The sequence below is a fragment of the Egretta garzetta genome, unplaced genomic scaffold (assembly GCF_000687185.1).
Source record: "Egretta garzetta isolate BGI_Z169 unplaced genomic scaffold, ASM68718v1 scaffold156, whole genome shotgun sequence".
NCBI classification, from domain to species: Eukaryota; Metazoa; Chordata; class Aves; order Pelecaniformes; family Ardeidae; genus Egretta; species Egretta garzetta.
The window spans coordinates 62,238-72,952 of NW_009260125.1; positions in this window are offsets into that span (position 1 = coordinate 62,238).

Below are 10,715 nucleotides of genomic sequence, written 5' to 3' on the forward strand. Positions count from 1 at the left end.
CCTGCTGCGTAGTCTTGAGCTTCCAGGAAAAAATCTTGATGGATTATGCCAAAAATGGAATGTCATGAATCAGTGTGATTTACCCTAAATATCTGAAGTGATTAATTTTCTCACCCTCTCTGACACAGTGAAAGAAAAGTTGTTTGAAACAGAACAGTCCTTAACCAGTGTTGAAAATTGTCAAAAGTACTCAAATCGTATGAAATAAATTTTCCCAAGTAATTACTTGAAAATCATAACCTCACTTTTGAGCCAGCTCTTCAGAGCTGAGCAGTCAAATACATCAGCATCTAAGTGTATGAACTGAATGGTGAGCATGCTTTCTCTGACCCAGATAATCTCAGCCATTGGCATTATTTTATCCAGAAAAGGGCTGGGGTGAACACAGGAATGGTAGGAGTTTAAAACTGTGGGCATGGAATGGCAGCACCTGGAGGACTGACTTTATGTCACAGTTAGCCAACTCTGAACTCAGGCTTTGTAATGAGAGCCAAACCTCCAGCAACCACTGTCCAGTGAATTGAATTCAAGACCGAAGGGAGAGTCAAGAGACAAATGATGTGCTGAGCAGAGCTGCTTCTTCATGGCTTCTGCATTCCCTGAGATGCTTGGAGACCTCCAGGGCTACAGGTCCTGAATCATATATTTCAATTAACAGATGCATCTCTTTTCACTTATTTTAAGATTCATGAAAAATGGTTCAGTCTTGAGGGCCCAAACCATTCCCATATAAGACAACAAAACTTTTGTCAGTGACTTAAATGGAAGCAGACCTGAGTCCAATATGAAAACATCCTGTCAGTAGAAAACTGAAAAAGCTCAGTTTAACCAGGTTTGCTTTGGATATTGTATTTGTTTAGATTGGGTTGCCTATAAACAAATGTATCTTGTTGGTACCATAGGTTCAGCTTTAACTATTCAGTAAACTTGAAATGCACTCATTATAAATAATACAGGAAAACAGTTATTTTCACTAGATCTTGTATATAGATCTGTAATGGATTATGTGTCGATAGGAACACAGTTATTCATGACAGTTATCCCTCTGTAATGCAATCCTGATGAATGAAAATTCCCAGGGACTGCATGCCAATCTTCATTCTGAATGAGTTTGCTGCAGGTCTCTTCTTTTCAGCCATTTGTCTAAATTCTTGCCTTGTTTCTTTAAAGAATTCTTAGCATCTCTGGGGGAAGAAGTCTCTATACCACATTACTTTTTTATATATACAATAAAATACATGTTATTTTATTTTACTTTTGTTAAAGGCACGAGAGAAAAAACATCCTTTCACTTTTCTCATGTGAGTGTATTCTTTTGGTCAGCCCTTGAAGAGGCTACAGTTCTTAACTGGAAACTTTAACTTCATCGGGTAATTATAGCAGCATATATTCACCCAGGTGGGAAGGATCTCAGGAGGCCATCTGCTCAAAGCAGAAGCGACACTGAATTCAGAGCAGGTTGCTAGGGCTTTGTCCAAATGTGTCTTGGAAACCTCCAAGGATCGATCCTGCAGCCTCTGGGCAACCTGTTCCAGTGCTTCGTTATCCTCATAGAGATTTTTTTTTTTTCTTATACCCAGTAGGGTACCTCTCTTTCAAGTTATGTCCATCATCTCTCTTCCTTCTGCCCTTCAGTAGGGAGTCTGGGTCTATCTTCTTGGTGACTTTTGTTAGGTATTGGCAGGGTGCAGTAGTTACCCCTGAAGCCTTCTCTTCTCAGGGCTAAAAAACCTGGTCCCTCAGACTGTCTTCGTAAGGGCACATGCTTATAGAATTATATATGTTCTGTCACACCTACAGTGTCTTGAGCTGCAAAGAACATTGTTAATTGCATATTCTGCTGTGGTTTTTCCTGAGGTCAGCTCATTTCTAGTATTATTCATTACAAATTTGAATGTCTTTTCAAAGTGGTAACTAAGCAAACGGCTTATAGCTATTAAAGATTAGTCATAGACAATGTCTATCTGAAATTATTTGAACCCATAATTGCAATTTCAGTCAATAGAGTCCATTATGACTGTGTTTTTATCTCAAAAAAATGCTGATGCATACCTTTATACTTCATTTGCTTTAATCCTTAAATATCAAATCATATCTCCGTCTAGGGAACTGTTGTGTTACTTCAGGCTGCTTTCACATAGACATTGATGTAGGATGCGTACAACTGCATACTTTATGGAGCAAGACAAGAGTTCAGCATCTACTTTCTGATACATACACCAGGGATCTTTTCTTGCTGCAGTTGAATGTTGTGCCAATCCTATGGTCAGCTTCAGAGGCAGCAGGTCTACTGATCACATGCAAAGGTAACGCTCAGTTGAATGTTGTGCCAATCCTATAGTCAGCTTCAGAGGCTGATCAGCAGGTCTACTGATCACATGCAAAGGTAACGCACAGAAGCCATCATGCTTTTATTACTAGATAATTGCCTACTTCACCCAAATGAGGCACAAAAGATCTTTCTTTACTACATTAGTAAACAGAAATCTCAAGAGAAAGTCCTGGAGATTTTAGTGTTCAAATAAAACTGAGTGTGTTGTCAAGTCAGTGCTTCAACATGCATGATAAGACAGCTCAGAGACTTCTCAGCAGGCCTTGTTCCTGTAGCATCTCTATAAGCTGTTGGGAGCTGATGAAATAGTCAAGCTCATGCTATGGGACCCATATTTGAGACTAAATGAAACCGCTTTTCTTTTTTCTCAGTTGCCAATAAGTGGACAGGCATTCATAGCTGGAGTATAACTTTGGTACCTATCCACAAGATTTTCACATTCAGTTAAAGAAAGTGTAAACAGAATCATTATCTCGTTTCCTACTTTTACGACTAGTAATTGAAGCAAGGTAATGTTTTCACTTTTCAGCAAACGGCATAGGCATCCATTGCTGACATTTCAGCAAATGATATGAAAAGCTCCTATTCTGGCCCATATCCCACTAGAGTTGCTACAGTTCACAGAACTTCAAAACCACAAAATTACAGGTTTGTTTGGTTTTATTTTTTTGAGTAGCTAAATTTAAAAAAGAAAACAAAGGACAAAAAACCAAACAAAGCAAATGATCATGTTTATTTTCCACAAAGGTCGACATCTGACTCCTAGCAAAATAGGATTTTTTTGTTTTGTGTTTCACCCGTGGAAGCAACTGTTAGATGGGTGAGGCTGCATGGATGAAAGAGAAGCTGTGCAAGGTAAGTGGGATTTCATAAGCCACTGCATTTGAAGGAATAGGATCTTTCAGGTTCCTTATTCATGGGAACTGAAGAAGATCGATAGGCATAAGAACAAGATATTCCTACTTGCACAAAATATATTTAGACATCCTACTATATGTGGGAAACGTGATTGAAATGATACAGGACCTGTACAGTTCTAACATGCAGGTTATATGCTTCTGAGGAAACATATAATTTGTGTTTCCATAAGGAAGGGAAATGCCTGTGAAGTGTAGATTTGTAGCACTTTATGACCTTGGGTAATATAGTTTATACAGCAAATAATTTTCTGATTTGAGGCATGCGTGAATCTTTTTTCTCCTTTATTTTATCCAGTGGTCACACAGCAGGTCATTCTGTCATTGGATGGCGTATTTCTGTCTTGTAAACACAGATGTGTTTAGTGGGGAGGTTAGTGGCAATGAGAAAGTGGGCAATATCTCACCTGCTCTTGCCAATATTATTATTATTTATTATTTTTATGGCCCCCAAAAGTGTGCTAGGCACTTGGAGGAACCATTAAAGCAATTTAATGTTTTTTGTAATGCTCCAATAACCAGGCAATTTTTTACACATATATTTACCTTTATGTAGGTCATTTTACAAGATAGGCTGCAAGCAATCACCTAACAGCTCCTTGTGTCACCATCGTGTGTGATGTGTAGGGCCCTGCTGATTTTTCCTGCTCTCTTGTTCTTTCCATTTCACGAGGGAGGCTGTGATTCTAGCTTGTATTGTCACGGTGCTTTATCTCCAAGTGTGATAGAGGGTTTGCATTAATTACAATGTTATTTTGTATTCTGCTCATCCTTAGTCACACTTGTATGTATGAAACCTATGGCCATACCTAGAGAGACCAGCTAATGTCCACAGATGTTCTTATGAATCCACGCTTGAGTTGTAGCCTAAGGGAGAGTTTGTTTTAAGGGAGAATGAAGGTGCCTAGTTCTTTATGCTTAAAGCCAGCTCTGGTTCTTTTATAGACAAATCCCTGCATGTCCATTTACATTTGAAGTTATTGCCAGTTTACTGCAAGAGTTTGCAACCTCTATGTTGCATCATGCCTTAGCACCTCTGGTTCATGTGTGTGGCTGCTCAGTGCTTTAGACATGGTCTGGGCTAGTACTTGTATGTGGTGCACCTTTGTGTGTATCCCTGATGGCATAAATGCAGAATGCTTCTTGCCAGCAACGCATTTCAGAATTTAGTGCTCATATATGATACAATTCCATTGCACTTGGCTTTACCACCCAGATACATTCATTTTAGTTTGATTTATATGTTTATATATTTATATATTTATATATTTATATATTTATATATTTATATATAATATTTATGTTATATTTATCTTATATATTCCAATTTCTTTGTATTTTTTATTCTTGAAACAATCTCATGAACATTTTTTCTACATAATTTTTTTATAAAGCTTCATCATCATATTGTTAAATCACATGAGGAGCCATGTTTAAGTCTGTAGCCATCAAGAATGCACAAAACAAATGGACTGTGACCATCTCTTGTCATTCTTAAGCAAACCTAAATCACTTCTTCTTAATTAAAATTTAACTTTTTCTTTCATTTGCATAGCCTATGAATGAACTGGGATGAAGAGCAAATGCTGCTAAGTTTAATAAGAATAGAAGTTATATTGAACATCCAAGTGGAGTGCTGGAAGCACAGTTTGTTAATCAGATTGGGAGTATTATGTTTGACATTGTAAATGGGTGCAGTAGCAAAAGACCATTAACTTTAAGTGCTATTTGGAATAGAAGAGTACTGCTTCTATTTGTATATGAGTCTTTGGAAGCACATATATACTAGGAGCAAACAAATTTAAACTGCAAAGAATGTGCTTTTGTATTTACAGGGCAGACTGAATTCATAAGCTATTGAAACCAGCCTATTAATTTGAGACAGTTCCATTATCTAAAAAAAAAGGAGGGAGAAAAAAGGAACTAAATGAATTGTAACTGATTCCATTTATGTGCTGAAATAAAATCACAGTGATAGAGATATGTTCAAACAGCAGCTCAGGGCAGATTGAAAGTTGTTCTAGAAGCAAGTGTGTGTGTTTTTAGTGCAGGTTTTTAATGGTAAAGGTGCTATATTAATGTTTTTCCTTTCAATTAGAAAAAAGACAGTGGGTGTTTGTGAGTGCATGCATCCTCTTGGCATTCGGCAGCATTTCCCTGGAGTGGGAATTACAGCAGTTTGTTTAAAAGATCTGTAAGACAAAGACAGTATTTTGTGAATGTCCAGAGAGCAGAAGGAGTTTCAGTATCTGTTTATAATAATAAAGCTACATTATAGTACCATCCATTGTAACACATCCCAGGGAGCTCCGCAGGTTGGAACACAGATCTGCATACCTGCAGGCATTTGTTGCAGCCGCCTGCCAACTTGCAGGTGATGTAGAAACCGCTTATTAGTGCTTTGTGACAGCACGCACCTGCATCAAAGAGGAAAAGGGAAAATTCTTTTAAAGATTATCTGCCCATCTTAATGTTTGCTGAACTATTATTTTAATATCTAAGTTCTCCTCGGGTCTATCAGACTCATGTAAAAAATGTTGAGGGGTTGTTTTAATACCTAGATGTCCTACATGGTATCACCTGCTCTTCCATATTCCCGTTCCTGGGAAATTCTGTTTGCACCACATGTACATACATAAAAGCTCTTTCAGAGCCCTCAGCAGCGTAGGCTCCTTCTTTTGAGCTCAGTTCAAACACAGAGTTAAGCCGGGAAATTGGAGTTAGAGAATGACCCAGGAATGACTGAATGAATGTTGAAATTCAAAACCTTCTTCTGCCAGTAGTTAATTGATTTGTCCGTAAAAATCTTGCTGTGGAAATGGGGAGAGCTTTGATGCTGGTGTAAAGGAGCTGCGCAGCTGTGGCAAATGCCCAAGAGCTGTTGGCTTCAGTGCTGCAGCGAGCCAGCCAGGTGCTGAGCCCCAGCCCTATGCCAGTGGCACCAAGCATCACCCCTGCCTTCATGGTTGGGCAGGGTATCTTTTCATAGAATTAATAGCAGCTACAGGAATGTTCTCCTGCCTTTGGAGGGCAAAGATCTTTCCATAATAAAACATTATTAGCCTTCAGATGAAATGCCTAACCTTTTTTTTCCATTTTGCTTCTGTCATAAATAGACAAAAACCCCTCTGCTGAAACCGTTAAATTACATCCTTGAATTTAAAAGGTCTTGAGATTAATTTGGTTATTGAAGCTTGCAGAATATCCTTATTCGGGGGGGGGGGTTTATGCCATATTCAAACTGCTGGGGCTTAGGACTTGTTTGCACTTTCAAGTGTAAAGATTGCCCTGAGTGATTTGAAGCTTCAGAAACAAATTGCTACATATTTATTGCTATGAAGATAATCTTCCAAACATGAATTGATGCTGCTCTGACTTCCTGAGGGTTCAGCACTTCTACTGTAGCAAACCTTCCCAATCAACAGAAGAGGGAAACTGCCAATACTTTGGTAAGATTTGTTATTGCTACCTGGAAGCCTGAAGGACAGAGGATGTGATCTGTGAGCATAAGTACTCAAATATTCATGGGGTGTGAGAAAAAAATCATGCGGATAGTTGGTGGCTAGGAAAAGCTTCTGAGCATTCTGAGCAAAACTAGTTTTTAGTTGTAAAACTATGTCTGACATCTTGTGGAGTAAACAAGCTTCTGTACACCTTCAGATCTAATAGTTGGAATTCCTCAGCTGAGATGTTAACTGTGCCTTTACATTAACTTCATGAAATATGAAAGATGGGATTGCTTAATTGAGGAATAGGTTTTTACTATGAATCTACTGCTCCACTTACTTACAATGTTCTTTTGCCCCTGTTCCCTTGGAGATTCTTTGTAAATCAAGACAGCACAAATGGTGGAAGATAATCCTTTCTCATAAAAGTAATTCTTGCCTTTCTCTTGTTCCAAGTCTCCAGGAGAGCAGCTTGGATAAGGCAACTGTTATATGCAATATACATTTTATATTTTTCTTTCAAGAACAATGGCAATGAAGAGTTACAAATATTAGGAATTTTAGAGACCGTGGGTGCTGAATGAACAAATTCAGATATTGAATGCAAGTCAAAAATGTCTTCAAGATGAATGACTAAAGGAACAGGATTGGGATGTACTGGTCAAGATTGATTGTTCCTTTCACCTTACCTGTTCTAGAGCCGCAGCATGGGACTTGTGAAGGAAGAGGTAGAGATAATGAATAAGTTTGGAGGAAAATTTTGGGAAAAGTGGGTCAAAGCATTAAGTAGAAAACTTTAAAAAAAACCAGATCCATTTTTGAAATTATTTTCATTTTTAAGTAGAAAAATATAACAGCATTAGACCAGACTAAAAACCCTTAATGTTTTTTATTGGATGAATACATTATCTTCAAAGAGAAAATCGGTGCATTGTTGATGTGCTAGGCAAAGATCTGTGCACATCAAGATTGTTCCTGATGGATTAATTTCCAAGGATAAAGGTGCCACTGTTTGGAATAATATGTGGCATATTTTTGTCATGTTTTCAAATGACTGAAATTGCTGCCTTTGGAAAAAGAAAAAAACAAACACAACTATATTTCCTGTGAACACAAATGTATAACAAGTTCTTTCCCTTTCTAGGAGCTAAGCTTTGACTTCTGTTACAGGTCTTTGCTATGGGTATGCTGAATTCAGTCTCAGTGTGACATGACTCACATCTGTTATAGGTGTGACAAAGCCAAAGCTTTATTTAAAAAGGATTTTTTAATTTTTTTTTTAAGACACAATCTAAGTGTTTTGAGAGAAATACAAGATACACATCTTTCAAACCTGTAATTACAGGTTATTGTCTATTCAGTGTCTCTGTTACTCCTGAAAAAAAATATTTTCATTCTGTTAAGGATGTGATCGACTGCTACGAGTGAATGGTGAGAGTCCATTAGATTTTAATGGGGTGCCACTGGCAGTGAGAAAGGATATTCTGGAATTGATAGCCTTGTTGCCTCTTGGTCATTTCAATTTAAACTTTGGAATCAGAAAAGATGAATCGTGTAAACCCCATTCATAATCAGAGATTGTATTTCACTGCAGTTATTCAGCACAACAGAAGCATACACCACAATTTCATCTCTCCCGCTAAGACTTACAAGCTGCTCCAGTACCAAATAACTTACAGAAGAGAATAAGCCACCAGCTTCTCTTCTTTTGTGAGCTCTGTAATCCACTCTAATCCATTTTAAAGATATAAGTGATACTGGTGATGTGTGCGCTCTGCAGAGCTCCTTGCAGTCGTCAGCTTTCCTCTTGCTAGAAGGTATCTCATTATCTCACAAAATCAGGAATTTAACTATTCATATTTCTTGTTCGATCAGATAGTGTCATTGGGTCTAAATGACATATTTTGATGTTTCTTTACCACGTCTTTGTATGTGTTGTGCACATATCTTTTCCTGTGCAAAATCTTTAAAAACCATCTCAGCGTGGTGTCAGAACAGCTTACTGCCAACTTGAGACTGAAGTAAAAGAATTAGAAGCATCAAGTGATTTGATTGTACCATGATTACATCTTTTCAATACATTTACAGCTTTAAAAAAAAATAATCTGATACTACACAGCTGTGAGGATAAAAAAAGCAAAAAGCTAATATTAAATATAATACATGGGACATCTACATAGCCCCTAACTTAAGAGTAAATTACTGAGTTTTTCGGGCTTATTGGGATGGTATCCGCAATAGTACAATACAGGACTAAAGCCGTAGAAACCGTTTCTGCTGTTAATGAAATTCTTTGGTCTAATAGCATTGAACCATGTTGTTCTCAGCAGAATAGAAATAATTCCAATGGATTAATTGATTGCAAGTTGAAGAAATCCTACATGACATTCAGAGAGTGAAGCTCAAAGACAATTTCTATTCTATTCTATACCATGAAGTTAAGTCTGTTCTCTGGCCTCTGGAGCAGGTGACACGCTCTGGCTCAGATCCCTCTTGCTATGCTTTTTTCCAGTCACAGGCAATGGCAGCAGCCATACTGCTGGAAACTTGATTAGCCCATCCCTTCCACTTTATTCACTGGAAAATCTCTTCACTTTAGATATGTTTTTCATGAATTAAATCCTTATTTTGGGGCTTCAGAAGATTTTCAAGTCAGTCATCTACACCTTCTGAAGTATTATGTTTGCAGGAGGTTTACACAATTCCCTGTGAGAATTTTCAGTTGAATTTCCATTCTGGTTTACTTTGTAATCCACTTTGTTCCCAGGATGTTAGTCTGCTATTTAAAGATCAGAGCTGTGCTTGTTTTTCTAAATGTCATCGTGAGCTGTACCTAATATTTTTTTTTATGAATGCCCTAGTCATCTCAGAGTGCTTTCTTCTGTACAAGGCCCCAAATAGTTAAACCAAATAAGCTTGGTGCAGGAACTATTGTTGGGCATCCTCTGGGTTTGTGCTTATAAATCAACAGCAGAAGAAGGCAACACTGGGAACAAATATGTAAGGAGCTGTAGCGGTCAGTGAGGTCTTCAAGGTGAGAACAACAAGCTTGAATTTCATATTGTGCTAGAGAAGGTGATGGGGTTTATGACTTTGGCCCCATACCAGCTAAGTACTTAAAGCCAAAGCATAGTCCCATTATGTAAATCTATTTATAGAGGTAGATATATTCCCTTTTTAATAAATGCATGCAACTCATTAGCATTAATAGAATTTATGAGATAGCAGTAAGGAGGAAAGGTAGCTATTAGTTTGAACACTTCTTTTTGTTGTTTGGTAATAAAATCGGACCTTTGTCCATTGGAAAAAAAATGTGTTAGGCTTTTGCAGGATATCTCTGAGAGTCACATTGCTTTGGCGCACAGAAAAGAACATGATGTCTGTCACATTCGTGATTTGAGCTGCAGCTTTTGACGTATAGCTACATTAAATGGTAATCAATGAAAATTAACAAGAAAATTTAGAACAGCAGCCACAAGTATGCCTGTTTTGCAAGAATGGAAACCCAGTGATATTCTCCCTTCCACGGTGTATTTTAAGAAAGCATTCTCAAGAACTGTGAGTCATTGATACATCATTTATTATAAGATCCTGAAATTATTGGTGAAAGTTCAGAAGATTAATATCTAGAGGTTCAAATAAGCTTGAGAGATACTTATTCAACAGTCTCTGCTGGGAGTAAAGCAATTATTTGACATAAAGTAAGGAAAGGCTACGGGCTACTAAAGTTTAGACAATATACGTTTTTTAATTACATAAGAAATTAAGTCAAAATATTAATTGTTTGTGCTTTGGGTTCAGGCGTACACGGGTCAGGTTTGGCCTAGTACTGCCTATTACAAAGCTGCTTTTAGTTGCTGAAACTTTAATAATGTGTTCAAACTTCAACCATTTGGGGAGCTCAGTCTGTGGGGAAACTGTGACTGGGATTTGGCAGAGAGCAGTGAAGGCAGGAGAAGATGTGGCAGAAGACACAGTGGAAAAAGGAAGAATTTCTGCAAGATAGGATGAAAGGAAAGG